This window comes from Lichenostomus cassidix, chromosome 6, assembly GCF_008360975.1.
Source record: "Lichenostomus cassidix isolate B80296 chromosome 6, HeHo_3.0, whole genome shotgun sequence".
Taxonomy (NCBI): domain Eukaryota; kingdom Metazoa; phylum Chordata; class Aves; order Passeriformes; family Meliphagidae; genus Lichenostomus; species Lichenostomus cassidix.
The window spans coordinates 7,359,158-7,382,341 of NC_139487.1; the positions used below are offsets into that span (position 1 = coordinate 7,359,158).

The window sequence follows — 23,184 nt, forward strand, 5'->3', positions numbered from 1 at the left end:
CAAGACAAATTAAGACATAAATTTAAATAAGCATATCTGTCAGCCTGTTCCTTCCTTATTCCTAGATAGTATCCTGTCTCTTTGCAGTGGTCTCCAGTGATTACCCAGAAATGAGTTTAAATCCCTGCAGATATTCCACACAGCATCACACCACCTTCAATGACTTGCAGCTCAGGACACTTTCAGTCTGAAGTTGTGCCTCTGGGGTCATGCTTTATACCACTCAAAATGTAATGATGTGTGTTATTTCCCTTCTTTCCCACCTCTGCCCTTTTTCCAACCTGAGAAATCCTTGCTCCCCGCTTTTAATATATCTTTTGTATTCTCCTAAAGCCTGCTGAGATGCAACACAGAGATCAGCATATTGTATTCAAGATGCAAGTGAACCATGAATCTTTACAGTAGCAACATTATTTCCATTTTATTCTCTATTCCCATTTAAGATTTTATTTGCTCTTTCAACAACTACTATTCTGACATTTGAAACCGAAATAGCTGCTGTAACTTTTTTTGAGTGATAATAGATAGCTCAATATTCATCACATAAAGAAATTCATTTAATGTAGAAAGAGAACCTATTTCATCCATTCATATATATTACTTTGTATTAATCTATGCAGTGATAAAACAGTAGATGAAATTCAATAATCTATTAACATAAATGCTTTCTGAAAGAGCCTGGTATCTTCAGCACACTGTAACTTCACTAATTCACTCCATTTTCTGCATCCTTTATTACATTCAGGCCTTAACACGCATCTCTAGCAGCCTTACTCCACTGGGGAAACAGACCAGCCTACTCTTTAAAGTGTCACAACAACAACAAATATAAATGCATCTTCAGAAATACTCATTTCTTTCACTCTATTGTTGAAAGAGAATAATTAAGAATAAGTATCACCAAATACAAAAAACCCTTTGTTTTCTGTTTTGTGTGCTTTTTTTAATAAAAGGCAGCAATATATAAGATTCAAATCAAAATCATTTCAGTGCTGTCATGAGATTTATGTACAGAAGTAAAGTCTTATTTAGCAATCCACAGAACATTTATTTTCCTGGAAGAAGTGTGAAATACTGCAAGTATTCATTTGCAGTCATGACCACTGCCTTCTTAGGTGACTTACAAGAGTTGTTTTTATTAGATCAGCCCTTTGCTACTAGTAAAGTACAAACAATTTCCCTTGTCTCCTACCCTGATAATTTTTGATAAGTAGTTTCTTTTGGAAGAGTAGATGGCCTTTGAAACAGCTGTTTCATTTTGTTGAGGAAAAAAAGTAAATAAATAAGAGCACAACATTGCTTTGCAATAATGTTTGAAGAATAGGTAAGATCAGGGGTTGTTCTATTTAAAATAAATACATTGCAAGACAGATGGGAATTACTTTAAGTTTCTTGAGTCATACCAAGAACTTTTCTGTATTATTTTTCTTTGCAAGAGTTATCAAATACCAAATCCCATAACTAACAAAGATAAGCAGCACCACTTTCAGGTAACCCCTTGCCCAATCAAGGGCAATATTCTCTTTCATATAATGCCAGGTATTCATCAGCACAGTTTTCCTCTGTGACTAACAGTGATTCTGTCAAATAATGAAAACCCAGATGAGTCAACCTGACTGCACACTCATAGAAGTGCCTGCATAGAACTCCTTGCTCAGTGCTGAGAAAGCCTCAGTGATGAGAAGGCAGAACAATTTGTGTGACCTGCTGAGGCACCACAGGTTTATCACACCTAGACTGCAGCCTCCTAAATGGAACACACAGGGGAGTAGCTGATGCTGTATATTGTCATTTTAAACTGCACACCAGCTTTCATAAACACGAAAATATTTTTCCTAGTTAGCAGGGTTATAATCAAAGCCTATAAAGAATTAGAGGGTGCATGCCAAGAGAACATTTCCCATCTCTGTATACCCTTAAACAGATCCACCAAGTAATAGAAAGAAGTCAGGATGCTGCACATTTAAAAGCATTCAGAAGCACCAATGACAGATCAATCACTCACCAAGATAATCAGTCAGCAATAGGTGCCATGAAAGGTGTGACACTGCAGGATGTTTCATTTCGCATGCAGATACACCAGAAATGCCAGAGCTAAAGCCAACACAGGGCAACCAAAACGTGCAGCAACAGGATATTCCATTCACCTGGAATATTACCACTGCTATAAAATAATGGCAAATATAACTGAGTTACAATGTACAGTGGCAATGTTTGTATTTACCACTGCAGAGACTTTAAACCAAGACTGATCCATTTCAGGAGAAGAGAAAAGTATGTTCTAGTTCAGTCAGAAATTATTGGTCCAAAGTGAAGGAGTAGTCAGATGAAATCTATGCCCTGCAATACATAAGACGTCAGAGCAGGTTATTAAAATGGCCTTTCCTGCTGTAATATTTATAGATCTGTGAAAAACGCAAGTCTTGTCATCTCCTGTATCTTCCTGCAGAAAATAATTTCACCAAATCTTTCAGAGAGGGGTACTAATTTAAACTAGGAAAGTTATTGGCTATTTTCTGTCCTCAGTGGAACATGAAGATCCACAAAACTGCTGGTAGATGGACAAAGGTCTGATTTATAATACAGGTGTTTGAGGAGAAACAGAGCATAAGGTACATTCATACAAATATGTACATTCATACATACAAACATTCACTAACTAGAGTTATGAAGAAATTAATTTATGTCTAAATTTCTTAGTGTCACATTTCTACTGATAATTTTATGAAACGTTGGATTACTTTGCAAGTCCTGCCTCATATCTGAATATATAATATAGAGCATATTTGCTGTATAGATTCATCTCAATATCAGTATTGGTGTGTCAGTCAGGAGCTATTCTCTCCGTTGCTGAAAAATTTTGCTCCATCTCCTTTTCATCTTTTACGAAAATATGTTTTATTAAAAAGAAATAAAAATCAATAACTGTGCTTCAAAGTTAGAAGATCAAGTTGTTCATAAATAGAAGTACTGGCAACCTTTCTAGCTTGAGACCTTGGGTCTAATATTTACAGCAGGGAAAGAGACTGCACAGATCTGAGATCAGCTGAATATATAAATAAAGGAGGGGAAAAATTCAGACCACCTGACAGCACAAGCTTGAATCAGTGAGGAAGAAATGCAGAAGTGATCAAGAGGCCACTTGTCATACCAAAATTTTAAGTCACAGACTAATAAGTTTTTTTTGCATTATTTTCAAAGGAAGATCTGAAAAACAAATTGGTCTGAAAAACCCCAAAAGCCAGATTTTTCCTTTCCAGGCATAAAGCATTGACTGGCACCCAACAATAATCCAAACAATTTGCATTTTATTTTCCTGTATTTTTACATTTATTGTATAACTTGCTGTTGGTTAATTTTTTTTTTCACAGCACATATGAAAACAGGATATACTGAACATACTGTAGCTCTAATTTTTCTTCAATGACTAATCAAGAGGAATAAATATTTAATACATTAAAAAAATTTGCATATGCCAATCACACTCCTCTACTTGTTACATGCTGCCTTGCACTAATAGAAGAAGGTATATTTAGAAACACAATAAGGACATTCACGACAGCTTCTCACATGCCAAGTAATCACAGTCCTGCTCTTAAATAGGTTTCAGTTTATTCACTGGCAAAGTAGCAGTTTCTGTTGAAAAGTGCAAAACCTAGTGATTAATTCAGTTCATCCTGAGTTCATCCTTCTAAATTATTTTAAACAAAACCATGATCTAAAACAATCCAAAAATCTCAGAAAAGTAAAATCAAGATAAGAATGCATAAACAATTTTTCCCCATAAGAATATATCTTGTATTTCAAGAAGCTTAACACTTGTGTTAAAAAAAAAACCAAACAAAAAACCAAAACACTAAGTTAGCTGGGATAAAAACTCTGATAGCTGCAAAACATCAATTTAAGGTTTACTCTGGCAGGTGTTCTGTTTCTGGAAAAGGTTGTTATTCTACAGCACATTTCTGTAATAGTCCCCAAAACAACTGAAAGGATGCTGCACAGAAGTAGATGTTGCGTTCAAAGTCCAAACTTACATGGCATCTTCCTTATGCAATGTATTTTCACTTACATAAAAGAAATCTGTTCCCTTGCTTAGGCTGCAAAACATTATATAAACTCACAGAACACAGACCAAGACAGGTTGTTTAGAATAGGATACCTGAATGTGTGACTCTGAGGGAATCTACAAAGTGACTTGAAATAAGAAAGTGCGGGCACAGACTTACAAAGACCTGGAAAACAAACCAGATGCAGAAGATAAAAGTAGTATAATATTAAATGTAATATTTATTCTATTTTAAATTAAATGGTGAAAATACTGCATGAACTATTCAGGAACTAAAGCATGAACTACTGCATGAACTACTCAAGAATTTTCTTCAAGTACTAAGGTGGTATTTGACCTTTTTTACCCAAAACCCCTCAAATTGCCATTTCAGTTACAACATGCCCTAACAACAATGCCAAACATACTGAAATCTTTTTTCAGTTATTTGTCTAACCTGATCTTAATAATTCCAATGACAGAAGTCTACAATCTTCTTAGGCAATCTATTTTAGTACTGACTTATTATTAGAAAGTATTCCTAAATGTCTAGTGAAAAAAATGTCTTTTTTCCTTCCTTAAACATATTTCCTCAACGCAGACCTGGAAATCAGGTAATATTCTTCCTCTTTCTGCTCATCTTTTACAACCATCTACCTTCAGGCTTTTCTTCTCTGAATAAGGCAATACAATCTAGCATTCCTCATGAGTCACTTTCTAGACTTCCTTCCTCTAGAACTTTTGTATCTCATCTGCATCTCAAAATGGCACCTACTTCTCCAGCTGCAGTCTGACCAGCATAGCAACCAGAGAATTATTTAATACACATAATGTGGTCAGTTCTCCTGAACGTAAGTAGCAGAAGAACTGCTTTTATGCTGATCTGTGTACAACCTGTAATTCCCCAAGATTTCCAGCTTCCTCCACAGGAGGAACTAAGTGGTATTACTCTAGTTCATCTTCTTGAGGTTAATCATGCCTGCTCAAGTGTAGAAATTCAAATCCAATTCTGCCAGTATCAGGCAGTATTATATGGGATCAATGCAGCTCGCATCAGCTGGTAATTGCTGCATGGAAAATTTCATTTATAATCACCTGCTCAGTAGGAAAGTCTTTTTTTGTTTTTCTGATAAAAGCATTCACTTAAAAGATAGTAACTTCTGGCCACACTGCATAGTGAGGAACCCTGCTTAAAAAGCAATGAACTCCACAAGAACTCCACAGTCTCCGCCATGACAGTTGCAGTAATTTTGTATACTATGCCACTTGTTCTAGCAATTATAACATAGCAGCACTTTTTATGTTGGTTAAAACTAAGCAGTTGCCAGACACCAGCACTGCAAATTAGAAGCACTAAAACAAGAGGTTTTCTTCCTCCTCATGGTTCTAAATGTTAAGTCCAAAGAAAAGTACTGACGCACATAGAGAAAAGAGCTTTCTACTTTTTTCTTCATGTAAAGGAATTTTCCCTTTTAGTTTCCAGTAACAGCACATGTCAAAATGATCCATTTCAAGGTTTTTTTGACAATATGATTCACAGAATTATAGGTGAATAGAGTCCAAGAGATAATGTGAATAACAGGTACAGTAATCTCTCCCACTGCACAAATGATTGGAGTATTTTCATTTAAAAGCTTGATCCATAAATGGAGAAAATAACTCTACTAAAAGTACAGCTGCATAGCATGGATCTTGAAAAAAGCCATCCTGACTTTTGTCTTCAGATTTTTCTTCGACTGCATGCAAATATATTCCTTATAATATGTGAGTATAAGCCATATCTATCTAAAAAAATCAATCCAAATGCTGATTGCCTTGAATCTAAGCAAAGAAATGCACCACAACTAAGCACTATATCACCCCCAAACATTCAGAAGTTATCAACAACGAGGAAAGTTTTTATGCAACTCAGTTTTGCACAGATGGATTTACATGTAACATTTATGAAAACTTCCTATAAAATTGAGTGGAGTCGAGTCAATCTACAGAGTTCAACAGCAAACTCCGTATTTTTTACAGAATCACTACACCAATTAACAGTTCAAATCTTGCCAATATTTTCCAGGTGGCAGTGGTCTTCCATCTCAATGTGGAAATCGGTGCCTCTTAAAAGATACTGCAAATAGCACAATATCCTCCACTGACCTGGAAAAAACTTAGAGAAAAGAAATGAAGGGAAAGAAATGTAGCTTCACCTCTCTTATCTGGAATACTACAGACATTTCATATTTCCTATTTTAATATCATGGTTGGACAAAATCATATGAGACAGGCATATACTCTATTAGAAATGCTCAGACTAATTCATAGATGGTATCCAAAATTCTGCCTATAAATAGGTCTGCCAGCATGATTAAAATTCAGAATTGATAGAAAATCAAGCTGACATTTGATACAAACACAAGACATTACATAGTTGCTTATATCACCACCTCATCTAAATATGGCTGTAAATGTTGCTCTGGATACAAAATCCCAAAGGTCAAAAAGCTGTAGAAAAACAATTCCTGTTTTGAGTAAGAGGCACACCATCTACCCAATCCACTGACTGAACTTCTTGCACTCAGTTTCCTGTCATAGTTACTCATTTTCTCAAAAAAAAAAAAAAAAAAAAAAGAGCAAGGTTTGAAATATTCAAAGTTCTAACAATTCAGTTTTGATTCAGAAGAATATTAACAGTAATCCCAAAGTTTTATCATCTATCCACATAGTTCCTATTTGAAACAAATAGGAATTAGAAAAGACTCTGCCAGGAAGCCAGGAAGCACCCCATTGCTCTAACATTTTTCAATGTTTACTTCAGCCAAGAGTTATTTTTATGGCCAAATGTTGGCAAGATAATGAAGAAATTAATTAAAAACAAAAAAAAAAACCACATTCCACCAGACTGAAGTTGTCCTATTGCTTTTTCCTACCACATTAACACTGTTATTATTTCATTTAGAAAAGTTCTATACCTTCATGGACTATATTACTTTAAGATCACCCTTATGTTACTTAAAGATCACTCAGAGTAACACATTATCCTTATATTATTACTCATGTTGAAAACAAACAAAAAAAGTTACAGTTTAGGTTACTTTAATACCAAGAGCTCTTTATTTTCCACGAGGCAGCTCTCTATTTTCAAGAGTAACATAGTTAAGTGTATGTTCTAGCATTATTTCATAAACAGCTCTAAGCTCTGACATGGTACACTTCACTCCATCTTCCAGATCACCACTTGTTGGCCTAGTATTGATCCCTGGGGATCCCATTCCTGACAGGAGCTGTTCACACATGACTAGTCACACATTTCCCCACCCACTGGATGGATCCCTTGTCTAGACCCCAACACGTCCATTTCTGTACCAGGAGGGTGTAGGAAACCATATCAAAACCTAAGAGAGATTCAGGCAGACAATGGCTCACCCCACATCAAGTAGATTACTTTGTTGTAGAAAGCAATCAGGTTTGTCAAGCACATTTTGCCTTTGGTGGATCTCTGCCCATTTTTCCAACTCATGTGCTTCACCTGACTTGTGACAGCCCCCAGGAGAATTCATGCCATAACTTTCCCAGAGACAAAAGTAAGATTGATTGGCCTATAATTTCCTGGACCCTCCTCGTAGCCCTTTTTGTAGATGGAGTTGTCATTAGCTTTCTTCCAGCCTTCTGGAATGTCCCCCAATCTCCACAATTTCTCAAAGATCCCAGAGAGCAGCCTCACAACATGAGCCTGAACACCCTCAGGTGGATTTTGTCAGAGCCCACTGGTTTGAAGGGCTCAAGCTTCTCTAATAGTTCCCACACCAACCCCTCGCTGATGGTGGGTGTGTATTTGCATCAGCCTGGATTTTTGTCCCCAAGGCCTGGGGCTCAACAGAGCCAGTGAAGAGAGATGTGAACCAAGTGTTGAGAACCTCTGTCCTTCCCCATTGCTGGTCACTAATTCATCTCTGCTGTTTAACGACAGGCAACGCTGTGCTCTGTTTCTGCTGGTTTACACACCTGAAAAGCATTCCTCTTGTAGTTTTTGATACCTCTGGCCAATTTCAATTCAAGCTGAGCTTGCGCTTTCCTGACTGCATCTCTGCACACCCTGGAAATGCCCTTGGAGTCCTCACCAGGAATTTGTCTGCTTTTCCATCTCTGGTACAGTTCTCTTTTCAGCAGACTCAGAAGCTCACACTCAAACCAACGGTGTCTCTTGCTCTGCCTACTTCCCTTACCTTTAAATAGAATTCAATCTCAGTAGTTTCTACATTAAAGTAATGTAGACAGGTTTTGATCTAATCACAGGATTAACATGAGTGAAGGATAAAGTTATTCATGAATTTTTATGCATTTGTGCATATACTTTAAATGTATGTATGTGTATATTTATATACTGAGCCATATATATGTATTTTATAAGACTTCTATAATTAATCAAACAAGCTACAGTATCTTAAAATGTGGAGCAAAAAGCAGATAGGCAAGGCAGGCTGAGGTACTTGGCAACAAGGTAATGCACTGTGCCAATTTTTCACTGTACATCACCATAAATCTCATTTTCACTTGTGACCTAGTTCAGGGTTTTAACTTAAGCTTCCTGAGGTAACAGGCAAATGCTCTAAATCCAGTGTGTCACCAACTCCTAAATTTCTCCTTGGCTATTTAAATCATGTTTCTATGCTCACCAAGAAGCACCTATTTCTGCCTTTCCATCACTTAGAGTGATTAATATCTAACCATCAGATTTCATGTCTCTTAAGGACAGAAGTCTCATGGCAGGAAATTACCTCATCCCAAAAGGCTGCAAGTATCAGCTCCCACCAGCTACATTAGCTTTGAAATTATACAAATCCAGTAAAACTTGACACATGCACACTTTCCAAAGGAAAAAAACAACTATCATTATCTCTTAGTATCCCACCCTAAGACCACAATAGAAAAAATATTTTTATTTTATATTATTTAGGATCTGTTTGGTTTTCAAGACTTTGTAAAATTCACTCATATGTATTAAATTATGTATATTTGTGTACTTATATTTTAAAAGGCAGCTCCTTCTTCCTCTCTTCCCCTTCCCATCAGTGCACATGCAGCTTCATAAGAGGTCCCCAGTCTCTGAACACAACCTCAGTACAAATGTTGAGATAAGAAGAGATAATAGGTTTCTTTTTAAACTTAATTGATTATTAAATTCAAAGAGCTGGCTACTGAGTAGGTTTGAAGTACTGTCTTTCAGATAATTATATAGATAAACACTTATTTCCAACTTCTCTGGCTATAGCAATTATCAGACCATTACACGTTTGACTTAAATATAAAGCACATCCCACTGTTTGCTGTAAAGAAATGGAATAATGGCACCCATATCTCCAGTTTATTACAAAGCATTCTTGTTTGGGGATATGAAAGATTCTTACTAGTAATAAAACAGCACCATTTCAGAACACTTTTCATTCATATGGCATGTGTCACTTCACTCATATTTTCTGTTTGACTTTATAATTTATGGGTAAGTCATAACACTGTTAGCAACTTCCAACACTCCCTCTAGAAGTGGATAAAGAGGTATAAGAAAGACAGACTATGATATTTTTGAGTGTTAACCAAGACAGCTGCAAGTTTCACAGAATCAAACATTTCATATATTGGTTGAGGGGTTTGGTGGTGTTTTTGTTTGCATGGGTGGCTTTTTTGGTTTGGGGGTTTCTGGGGGGCAGAAGGAGGATATCTGTTATTTGTTCTGTACTTAAATGCAAAACCAGAATTAAAGAAATACTGAAGTCAAGCTTAAAACAACAATCAAAAGTTTTTAGCAATTTTAGCTAAATTTAGGAATGGGGAAAGAGAACATATGAAAATTTATCACGACTGTTGCCCCCCCATGAGAATGCAGATCAGAGGAACACTGCTTGGAATGCCAAGTTTAACAGTTTAACAGAGTACAACAGCAAAACACACCTACAACACCAGAACCCTCATGAGCCTGATCATGCCACCCTTCCAGGGACAGAGGAAGGCATGTGGGACACAGCCAGCCTACTTGGTCAGTGAGAGGCTACAGGAAGTGTAGGACCATCCTCGATGAGCAGGAATTCTTATGATTGCTCCCAGGATAAGAGGCTCTTAGAGGCTGATGATCCAACATCTGTTATGGGAAGTTCCCAGAGCTGCTTCTGATCTATTCCCATTCAGGTCAAACACAAAACAGAATGGACCGGATCGAGACAGTAGAAACAGAAATCTTATTTTAGAGAGGAGATACTGGTACACAGCTTAGTGCCCAAAAGCCAGCAGGATTCAACATAGCCATACACTGAATTCTGATGACAGTAAATTAGGCTCTTGGAAAGAAGTAGAGGAAAAGAAACAAGAAGGCAAGCAATCACTCCGGAATAGGGTCAGGAAAAAGCAGTGACCCTAAGGCTTAGAGAAAAAGTGATGATTCAGGTGGCAAAATGCACTAGAGCAGGGAATTATTTCAACAGAGCTGCAGAGCCAGGGAGAATGAGAAGGGTGGGTTGGTGCTGCCCTTTGGCAGATTTCATGAATTGTATGCTCCATGGGTCATGCTGTGGGACAAGCCTTCCCACCTCTTGGCAACTACAGACTGATACAGAAGCATTCAGATACTTCTATTATTTAACATGCCAGTTTACAAACGTGCCATCAAGTGTTCCTGTCAGCATGTCACTGCTTTAACTATCATTTACTTGTTTTTTTGGAATGTATCAAACCAGAAATCTAAATGGCTCTGGTCACCTCACTCAACAAGCCATCTAACAGGCAAAGCAGAATCAATTTCCTGGCAAAGGTGGAATTCCTGCCAAAAGGCCTTTGAAAGATACAACAAATATAGAGCAATTATTGCTTTATTTGATTGGTTTAAATAAAACCGGAATACATATCAAATTCAGAAAGAAGTGCACTGGTTTTCATACAGAAGAGACAGACATCTGAAAGGATATTATTCAGCTGAAGGAAGATTATTATTGCAAGGATGCCAATTATAAGTAATCAGGTTTAAATAAAATTTACTTTCCTTGCCTACGTGACCTTATCTGCTCTACTAGATGTTTCTTCAATACCTTTCCAGTCCACTATTCCAAACAACAGGCATGCACTGACATAAGCAGAACTTTCTATATCATCAACAATTCAATCACAACAATCATTTTTGCTTGTTTGTTTTTAATTGTGAGCAGAGACAATTTATTTTGAAAAGCTTTGGATGCTTGGTTTTGCTTTTCAGAAAGTTTCACTACATGTAAAAATATGTGAGCAGATACAAAAACTAACAAACCCAATTCTCCTTCTAAATCCTAGGAAACCACACAAACTGCAATAAATTCTTAATTTTTTATTGGAGAAAACTCATCAAATATTCCTTGAAAGACTCTGTGTTATTGACGTGGTCTGAAAGCAGTATTCATCAAGAATTCCAAAACTGAAACTTTCATCAAGATCAAAAGAAAACACAATAACAAAAGTCTTAATATGACTTTTATTCAGTTCTCAGTTTGTGGAGTAGAATTTGATATTTGTGCCACTGTCTCAGCTAACTGGTGCCTTTGAAGTTGCATCAATGGTAGATGATCAAAACTGATTCTATGTTTATCAATGCAAAAATAATTTCTCTTGTAAAGAAAATGTTTTCAAAGATAAATTCCTGTAACATTAATAGCTTAATACCAGCAACAAGTCACAGGAAAGGAAACAAATTTCCTTAAACTTTTAGTTGACCTTAGAGACTTTCAACACTTTTGCAATACATAAACAGTCTTCTTTCAACATGTGACTATTTCTAGACCAAGGTCTTGCCAGAATCAAAGATGTTGGAAATCAAAACAAGTGCCAGTGAAGTTATGGACAGAAGACTTTCCCTCCCGTTTCAGGAAAAGTCTGTATTACCTAAGGCCACAGTTGAACCTCAATTTCTAACAGAGTTTCTGGTGTTGCTGCTCTTCTGTTAGATCTTATCCTGCATAAGCATCTGTTCAGCAATGCTTAGAAGCAGAAGAGATTTAGAGCTGGGGGTGGGAGGGGGGGGGAAGTTTCATGAGCAGAAAGGCTAATATTCCACTATATTCAGCTGTAAAATGAATCAAATATGTTTTCAGGACATACTTCTAGATACATCTATTTCTAAACATTCACCCCACAGTCAAAACAAACATATTTTTTTGGCCTTTGATTAGTCACCAGAAGGTGCTCTTAACTCATTAATCTGAGCTTCAATCACTCCTGACCTCAGCTCTCTGAGGACAGCATTGTGCACACGACTCTTAGTAGGTCATTAAACTGGAGCCTATTACAGTTAAAGCAAAATTCAAACTAATTCTAGCATGGCTTGCTTTTCAGTAAGGAAGCTGAGGGTTATCACCAGCCTTAAAAGAGCCAAAGGGCTCATTGAATCATCCCCAAAGAAAGATTTTAATTAAAACTACAAAAAGCTAAAACACACCTCTATGGATGTATGCTCTCAAAAAGAAATTTAAAAAAATCACAGAAATGCCAAAGAGAAGAGAAATACATATTTTACACCATCTCAAACTAGACAATTAGGAAGCTTCACTCATTGCTTTAAGAGAAGAAGGTTTAAGATTTAGGATTTGTAAATACAGCTATTTTGATAAATTATTTAGAGGAAGAATTGAAAGAGAAAAGCATGCTCATCCAAACATGTAGAACCTTAGTTTCAGTGATAATTTAAATTAAGGCAAATAACGTATATAAACTGTATGCTTGTAAGAGTTTTATTTTCATCTGTGAATTGGTTCACTTTTGTCCACTGTTCATAATATCCACACCTGAATTTACACTTTAACATATCCATTCCCTCCCAAAAGAGGTGCCAGATGCAGATCAGGCTGTATGAAACGCTAAGAGCCACTGAGGCAGAACAAGGCACAATTTTGCACAGAGGTTATTTTGCACATCTCTGCCTCCCAGCTAAACAAAAATGAAGCAGAGCCCCTTTCCCCTTGAGTTTTCTGTCCCAAATGGAAGCCAGGCATGAGCTACAGTGTGACCACACTGAGCTGGCCAGCAGAGCAGAGGCTGCATCCTCTCATCAAGGAGCACTCAACCAACTTGGGGAGCTTGGAGTCACAGCCAGAGTGACAATCAGCTGCATCCATCTCCTGACCAAGGGAGGCACTCCACTTCAGAGTGATTTTTATCTCTTTCTCATCCTCAAATATCTCTCTTAACAAAATAGCAACTTTTTAAACACCAAGTCTAAAAGTTATCTGAGTACACAAGACTGAGATGGCTTCTTCAGCTCGAGACTGGGAATTGCCAATGTCGGCTTTTGCACTTAGTTAGAAAATAAGCTAAATCTTTGCTTACAAAATCACTAGGAATACAATTTTTTAATCCCTTTACATTTTAAAATGCTTTTTCTTGAATAAGCCTAAGGATCTGAGTGTTCCAATTCATAGAAGTTCTTACACTGCAAATCCATTTACTAAAGATAGGATTATAGAGCACATGTATATAATTTTACATATGATACTTTTAGAGAATTTAAACTGACAGGGATGCTTTAAAAAGCTTCTAGTTGATAAGTGAGCTTTAAGGAAGTATTTACTCATATTTCTTGAATTTCAATACATAGCCTGTACTATCACAAAAACTTGAAGGGATCTAAAAATTTTACCAAGCATAAAAATGGACACAGTGCTTGTCTAAATTGGTTTGGTGTAAATCTTCAAGAGTTGCCTTTTGTATATAACAGGGATACAGGACCGGGTCTCATAGGCAAGCCAAGGCAAAGCCCAGCTTCAGAAACCTGTTGGAAGGCTTTCAACACTTTCAAGCTGTAGTTCTGAATATTCTTCTCATTAGTGTTTTTACCACTCATTAGAGAAGAGTAGTACAAACACTCAACTAACTTTGCACATGCCAAGAGAGTGAGGAAGCATCCTTCAGGTAAGAACTGAGAAAGCTGGAGAAAGTTAGGGTGAATGACTTGTCTCTTGAGTGGGTAGCTAAACTGCAAATAAAGATATTTAAGAGAGAAAGCATCAGTCTCCAGAGGTGAATTTAAGCAACTAAACAGACAATGTATGTCTGGGGAGGCGACAAACATGCCTTTGGTAAGCTTTGCAAGCAATTTCCATATATCCATGGCTTCCCATATTTTTTATCTTTTTTTTTTTTTTTTGTATTTTGCACAGCCATACAGATCTGTGCTACTCATCTGTTTCTGCATTTCCTCAGCACCACACTGCATAAAAGATTTATATATTAGCTGCACACGCTAGATAAGGCAACATCCCAAATGAGGTCAGTGACATCCACCTGCTTCAAAACAGGAAAAAAAATCCTCTTTCTTGTATTGACACAAGCAAATACTGGGACATATGAATAAGTCATATGGAAGCTCTAAGTAGCCACCTGCTATTCTATCAGGAAATAGGATGGCTACATATTGTTAGGTCTAAGGTTACCTTGCATAAGTGTCTGCATCAAAAGAATTTAACAGTTTTAAGCAGTCCCTGGTGATAGACCAGACCAGAAGGCACAGCTATGTCTCTTATGAAAAAGTGTGAATAGAGTTGTATTCCACTCATTGATTTGGAAATAAAAGTTATACTTGAACTGAGTCAGTCGGTGAGGTATGGTAATCACCCATCAGGGAGCCATCTATTCAGCATTCACCACAAAGGATGCCTCTTGAAGGATTTTTTTTAGAGTATCTGAAAGACTAATTTTTCACATGTCTACATGCAGATTTTTGTCTCTTGAACTGTGTAGTCACAAGAGTAAGACAATAAAAAAAATAAATCTTTTTTAAGGCTTAAAGGTGCAAGACTTGGATTAATTTACAGGGAAAACAGTACACTAAGACTCCATCTCAGTGACATCTACAAGAGTTTTAAGAAATGCTAAATATCCTAGCACTGTAGGACATTTAGGGTTCCAGAGTCTTTTAAAAATATTTTATTACCTCAGGAGGTGAATGAACAAGATTATTTAAAGAAATAAAACAGGCTGAGTTGGAAGAATGAATCTTAAAACCATCAGCAAGAGACAGTTAGCAGACAAGCAATCAAGCTGAGAATGGCAGCTAAAAAGCATAAAGAGTAGTTGTTTCAAAAGTTTTTCTACCCCTTGGTAAAGAAAATATATCAACTAGGTAATGAAGGAGCAGTTGCAATAGCTGAGAGTCTCAAGTCAAGAAAGAATCACCAAGGTCAAGAAAGAAAAAAGTCAAGGAAACCCCACAACAGTGATGGCAGAATAACCAAAAAAAAAAAAAAAATAGAACCCACCCTGAAGGAGACTTCTTTTCAAAGAGCAACGTCAAAGACAGATTAAATAAAAAGTCCATCTTGGTAGAAGACAAATGCTGTAACTTAGGTGAACACTGAATGTCCCAGTTGCACTCCTGTTGCACAGACAGAGGCCAGCAAGTTGTCACAGCTCACAATACAAAGTTCCCAGTGGCTGCCCAGCTGCTGTATTTATTTCCCACTTACCAGGAATAGCTCTGCCCGGGCTCAAGCACCCAGTAGAAGCAGTCAACTTTCACAGAGAGCCAAACAACATAACATCCTCATCTTCTCTGTATTATTTGGGGTTTTCCCCTTTAAAAATGACATAAATATACCAGAATGACAGACATCTAAGGACTCATAGTGACATTGTTGGTGAATCAAGCACACAAGTCATCATCATCCAGAAAGCTGCCTGCTACTCACAGCTCTAAATGACACACAGCTTACTCAGTCTCTCAAAAACAAAGCAAAACAAAAAAAAAAACCCACAAAATACTACTAACCCAATAATTTTAACATCACAGTGAATAAGCATGCAAAATATATCAACAGCAAATGTTAAAAACTCTCCAAAGGTGATTTATTTTCTCCTTACAAGTGCAGATGAAGGGTTCTTTCTGCAGTAATAAGTTGTATCTCTTTGCTTTTGACTAGAAATAAAGATTGAAAACAACATAAAAACACAAAAGAAGTGATAAGTTAGTTTGTACTTCAGCTGTACATTGACACAGAAACTTCCATTTTCTTTGGATTACGGAGCGCATTGGTTTGTTTGTTTTTTTAAATTACTTATAAGTAAACACAGAACAACCTCTTGAAAAACCTTTCAATTTATCATTAAAAAAAGCCTGAGGTTTGGAAGGATTATGCAAGTTTATTTTGCTTTTAATCATATATTTTCAAGAGAAATATGTTCATGAAAATCAGGTACCTGTGAGCAGTACTGTTTAATAATGAATTTAATACCTTCTCCTGTATTAACTCTACTGATGCTCAGAGAAGGATTTGCTGAAAGTCATGTAATTAACTATAAATCTTTCCTCCACCACACAATTACAGGAAAAATACTAATTTTGACACCATATCAACTAGAGATGCTAAATCAGCTGCACCAGGTGTGTTAAATATTTAACAATAAAACCATTACTGGACCATAGAAGAGCACCAAAGCTTTCCATATTGAGCAAATTGAATAACTATTTTGAGTACCAAGAGAAACTAATTAGCACATATTAAGCCAGAATGTATGATCCTAAAGCCTTAGATATTTCCATTTAAATATTTCATCAGTGACTACTTTTTTACTGCAGGGAAGAAAGAATAGAGAGGATGGAAGACTATTATACCCATGCATTATGTACTAGTATCAATCTGACTATCCATATGGACGTAACAGAAAAGCCAAAGCAGCTGTAAGTACTCATTATCACTTCAGATGTAACTTGAGATGAAGATCAGTCACTAATTAAATTGTTACCTTTGATAACCAGACAAGCACAAAAATAATTCATCTTTACAAACTACTTTGCAAAATAGAGGCCATGGGATCATAAACTTGCTGTAAGTAGATATTATTTCTTTGTTATTGCCAGTCAGAATGTGCTCTCTGAGTGACAGCCAGTAATCATATAAATTGACAGATTTCATAGTTTCATTGATGCAATTAATAATTAAGATCATTGATAAAAAGCAAACAGGAAAGTAATATGGAATATGTGCATTCTAGTAGTATTCAACAGAATTAAGTTTATTTTCTACATAGTGGAAAGTTATGAAGAAATGGGGATGAATCTTCTGCTTTTCACCTTAGACTCAGCATGAAAATTGCTTTGAGGTGGAAATTCAATTCAGAATTACAATACTATCCAAACTCCAAGTGAGATTAAAGTGACCAAATATTCTAAACAAGCCATAAATTACTTAATATCTAATTACACCTTATAAAACAAACTGAGTTAATGTGATTATAATCTGTAAACTGGACAGCCTTACCTCCTGTTCTAATCCCACTTTGGTTTTTTAAGAAATGTATACATGACAAGGCAATCAATTATACAACAAAACATCTGAGCTGTGCTGTGTAACACTAATAGTAGAACAATGAGTTCAGGTCCAAATTTTTTTTTTTTTTAAATAGTGTTCTCAGCTAAGGAAATTTCTTAGATCATGTGCTTGTATGAGTACATATTTACATGACTACAAACTCATCAAACAAATGGCAAAAACATCAGGAAGCGTGAGGCAACAGAAATTAAAGATAGCACAAAACAAAGAAAACGTTCAGTGATTTTGACTCAGGATGGTGATGTAAAGTATTGACTTGCAAAAGTGAGCCAGTTCATGGAACAAAATGTATTGAATTGGATAATATCACATTTTTAGTAGTAAAAAATTCAAAGAACTTATTGTCCTACCAGAACAGACAAGAATCTCTACACAAGAGCCCTAGGAAACAAAAGAACCAATACATTAACTTGCAAGTTAAGCAGTAGGCACCTTATTAAATATATTAAATTATAGCATTTGTCATATTCTAGCAAATATTGTACCTAAATTTAATGCAAAAACGGAGAGAATTAATAGAACCTATTAGTCTAGCTTTTCATTATTCTATATTCATAGTTTAATCTAAAAATATGGATGTGAGGGGAAAGAAGAATAAAATGCATCATAAATTTATTAATATCACACACTATCTTTGATAAAGCAACTATAAAGAAAATTACCATTATAAGAGGGCTCAATAATAAGCTGTGCAATTAAAGTTGGAAATCAAGTTAATATGAGAACGAGAATGAAAGTAACGGGTTGGATAGAAATGGGACCAACAGGGTGAGGATAAAAAAAATATTTAATCCTATATGGGAATTAACATTGGTAGTGAAGGCAGTCAAAAGCTGGCCTTAAAAATACACCTAACAATGATAGCACAAATGTGCTAGTGCAATTTATTGACAGCATGAAATTGTTCCCATTATTGGAGATTAATATATCCCATGCAAAGAACTACATGATGTTAATGCTGCACTAAGAACAGAGAGGAAATTTAGTAATTTGGTCTGTAAAGCAATGCACTTAGAAGTGAGTGGAATAATTTTAACTAGTCCACTGGAGAAGGCAGATAATTAAACCAGCAGCAGAATGACTCTATGCCACCAATGGAACACTTCCAGAAAAAGAGAAATGATCCTACAGCGTGGGATTTCCAGAAATCAGGCAGTGATCCAGATGTGGGATTTCCAGAAGCAGGCAGAAACCGTATCACAGCACAGGAGCCAGGCAAAGCCAGATCCAGGAAACAGAAGAAGAAAGATTAAAGTGGCACAGAGAATGCTATTTAAATTATGAGAAGAAATAAGAGGCTAGTAAGAAGACACTTGCTTATCCCAGCATAATGAAGTCTGAGTAAAAATATGACACTCTCTGTCCATAAAAAGAGGACAAAAAGAAAGGCAAATGGGGAGAAAACAGCTCTTCTGGCGAAGTGGCTGTGTACACGAAGATATATGTATAAAGGAAATTGCATGAACAAATTCAGAGTCACAGTGTAAATTCAGGCAGTCAGAAATCACAGAATCACAGAATTAATGAGGCTGGAAAAGACCCCTGAGATCACCAACTCCAACTTATGACAAACACCATTGTGTCAACCAGACCATAGCAAAAAATGCCACATCTTTAAGCACCTCCAGGGATGATGACTCCACCACCTCCCTGGGCAGCCCATTTCAATTCCCAAATGTGAGACTCAAGTGACTTTAATATGTTTATGCCATATTTAGTTACATAATACTGCCATTTTGGTGCACAGAGTTTGGGGCTATGGCATAAAGAATTTAATAAATATTCTTTTCTTGAAATCATGTACACAAAGACAGGCTTCTAAAAGACACCTGCTCAAGTTTCAAATTGTACTGCCAGAGGCGATTGTAGAGGTTTGTGCTGGTGATTCATCCTTTATTTATTCTTTTTTTCAAACACAAAATATCCCCCCATACAAAAATGTCCCTGAGTATAATAATGGGGGAAGCATGTGTTTGCCACATACAGGTAGCCAAGAATTTCTTTGAACACAATAATTAAAAGACCAGAAGCATTACACAATGTTTTCACACAGCTCTTAGATCCCAGCAAACAACTGATGCCTTTGCCTCTCAAATAGTGTACATGAACTAGGGCAATAATCCTTCAGGGGTTGGGGAACAAAGAAAAAATAGGAAAGAGATGAACCCTCTGCAGAGAGGTCACCAGCCAGCAATTTTGATTACTCTGTTTGGTAACATCAGACAAAAATCCAGAAGGAAATGAAGATGATGGTAACTTGTAGACTGAAGTAGCGTAGAGCAGTATTCAAGCCTAAATTGCAACACAAAATGCTTAGTCTTGCTGTCCAGTCCTGCAGGCAGCTATTCCTCACACGTACCTGGATTTTTTTCCACATTGCAGCTTGTGAACTGCTCGGCAGCTGCACTTCCAGGCATTCATGAGAGGTTGTAATTGGTTGGATGAAGCTGGATGTCATGTCTCTGCAGACATATGAATCTACCTAGCTAACTCCTCAGAGATCCTGACGGGCAATCTGGGAGCACAGCTCACAGCAATGCTCTGGCAGTGGTTTTACAGTAAAATATGAGCCCATAAGAAGATGAAACTCTTCCTCCTCCTCATTCCCACTGTCATTCAGCAGCACAGTGATTAGAGGCACTAATGCCAGATAAGAGAAGGTTTGAAGTAATCCTGTAGCTATCTCAAGTCAAAGTACCAACAGCATGGAACGTGTACTTTCATGTAGACTCTAGAAAATTTTATTTTCGAGCATATTTTTATATACATACATAGATATAAAAGTAGATACATACACTCATACATATATACAGCCCTATCTGGTTTAGAAATATTTTGCTTTTATATGCAAGACTTCACCTTTAACTCATACAAATCCCTGCTGCTTTACAAGCATGCCTTTTTAATTAATCCCAACTTGCCTGCCTTCTTAATTAATCCCAATTTGCCAGAATGTTGAGGAGGCAGGCAAGTCCTTGGAAAAAAAATCAAAGCACTTGAAAAAGAAAGAAAAGAAAGAAAAAAGAATAAAAAAAAATACAATACTTCAGGAAAATCATCAGTAAGTTTCGTGTTAAAATAAAAATTCAGAAGTTGAGGCAAAAGCTCATGTCAATTTTAAAGATTCACATTTAGATAACAGGGAATTACAATGCTCTAGAAATGACAGCTATAAATTAACAGACCACAGGACTCAATAACTTTCATTTATCTAATAAGAAATACAACAATAACGGCTACTTGCAACTTCTAATGCAAGGCCAAATAATGTTATAGGAAGGCTGAATCATAATAGAAATAATAAAAGAAACAAACATTTATGTTCAAATTTCACAGCACTAGTATTTAATTTTTACCCTCAGTGTTGGTAATTTTCCTTTTTTTTTTTTTTTGTTAATTAAAACTCCCTGCTTCCTCCTCCATAAGGCCCAAAGTTACCCCATTGTTCAGGGCTGTAATGTTTTAGCAGTTTCAGACAACTGCAATGTTCATCTGGAGAAGAAATTTTTCAAAGAAATTGCCAGAACTTTGATGATAACTGGAGCATTTTAAGTTAGAAACACATTTTACAAATCCTACTTATTTTGTTCTATTAATAATTTAAGTAATTATTTTGATGTTAAACTTACTGGTTATAGTTCAGCCATTAATTAGATATACCATTTTGCACTAATAACTGCACTGGTGGTGAAAGACCATCATCAGTAAGGTGGTGATTTATCCTTGCAATCTTGTATCCAGGGTGAGTACATTCCAGCATCACAGAACTCCATTCATTTAGAAAAAAATAATACAGCACACACACACAGATCTTGTAGCTCCAGGATCAAAGGTTAGAAATAATCTAAAGATTACTGTCAGTCTCCTAAATTGTGAGGAACTGAAATTAAAATAGAGCTCATGTGGGGCTGCACAGTTTCTTCTCATCCCATTAGGAGAGAACTGAGGTGAGCAGATGTCCTTATATGAGATTCACAAGTGATTCACAGAAATCTAAACCATAAACAAAGCAAAGAATCTTTTTTCTGCACATACAAACACAGCTCAAAACAAAACTGCAGCAGTTGAGACACAAAATGAACTTAAAGATCAATAAAGTTTTAGCTATGCTATGAAGCGTGCTGCCAAGTCTTCTGTCATTTTTACTTTTTTTTCCTTATACATAAATTGTCATTTACAATTATTTAGGTTAAAATGAAAACAAAATAACTATTTGGTTCTGCATTTGATAAGCACTCAATTGCTTTTATAGCTTAGTAACAGAACCTTGTCTTCTATCTGTTAATTTCTACTGCTATTTATGTTCCCTTCCCCTCCTCAATCCACCTCCCTTCTTCCATTAGATTATGCAATTACATCTATTTATGATCTAATAAGCTGTTTCATCAACAAATGTGCAACACAGCAATATGAAACAAATTCATAACCTCTCTCCTGATTTATAGAGCAGTAAAAAGATATAGGAAAAGAGAGCATGTAATTTATTGTAAAGGCAGTAAGAAAACCTTTAGAGCATGTTTCATAGAAATTAAATTCTCAAACTCACTATCACATGGCAGTTTTTAAATAGGGACAATCACTAAATACTCACTTCAGAGCCTTCAAAAAAAATCAATTTGATGATCATTATTCTGCAAGAGAATTTAATGTAGACTCACAAGTGAGTGTTAGCCATTGCAACTTGGTCTGTGTGATGCTTAAAGACTGACACAGTTGTATATGTGAACAAAACACAACCAGCACATGAAAAGCCCTGCCTGAGGCTTTTGGTCCAGAATAAAACAAACTGCAGCTTCTCCTGGGGCACAGACAGGGAAAGTCCATCACTCTGAAAGGCTGGCTGGTAAAGAGTCACAGGACCCTCGCAAAGACCTTCCCTCAGCCTTTGAGCTGGACAGAGCAAACCGCCTCAATGGAATTCTTGCAAAAAGAACAAGAGTTCTTGGAGTGAGTCCTTCTGCTAAAGTTGGCAGTTCCACAATATACAGAGCAGAATTCAAAGACTAAATTTATATGTGAAAAAGGAAAGCTGATCAAATCTACTGGTCTTCATAAGCATCACTTTTCTACCTCTTTGATTTTTGCTTGATTTGTTGCTGATGTTTTTCCCCACAACACAGACAAACTTGAAATCCTTGGAAGATGTTCAGTGACCACACAATTCAACCCAAAACGGCCCTCTAGTTATAATTAAAAACTTCCTGATTTCATGCTTTAATTGCTGATACTTGTCGGTCAGATGCATTTGCCAGCTTATTGGACACAAAAGGTCTTTCTACTCATACAATCATGTGAATTCAGTCCACACAACACAAGCAGCAGAATTCTGCTTCAGACATGGTCCTAAATCAGAAAATAAATTCACTTTGATAACATTTCTGAACACTTACAAGAGACTGTCGCTCGATAACCTACAACATCAAGCATGTCTAGTACCAATAACAGAAAATATTAGTTGAGAAATAAGTATCTCCCATGACACCAATAACTTCAGACATTCCTGACAAATACACCACTACTGAGTAATGCAGACACTGAGGTTTTTATTGAAAACAGAAAGAGAATTAATAAGATGCTGCATTAGTTCCATGAAGCAACAGAAACAGGCTTAAACAGCTACAGAATCAAATATCCAGATTTTTTACTAGTTGTACAAAAAACCCCACACTTACTCAATTTTTTCCTCCTACCCCTTAGCATATAACTCTACAGCAAAAAAAAACCATCCTAAACATTCTTCTCTGTGCTCTTTTCCATAAATTCATAACCCAACTACTCCAAAATAATAGTCACACACTGTAGTCCAGTTATTGCTTT

The 23,184-nt window shown here is 36.4% G+C and overlaps 1 protein-coding gene across 4 annotated transcripts in view; it reads right to left on the bottom strand.

Moving 5' to 3' along the window:
* Positions 1–23,184, bottom strand: part of ATRNL1 (attractin like 1) — a 431,564-nt gene that overhangs the window by 393,839 nt on the left and 14,541 nt on the right. The window lies entirely within an intron of this gene.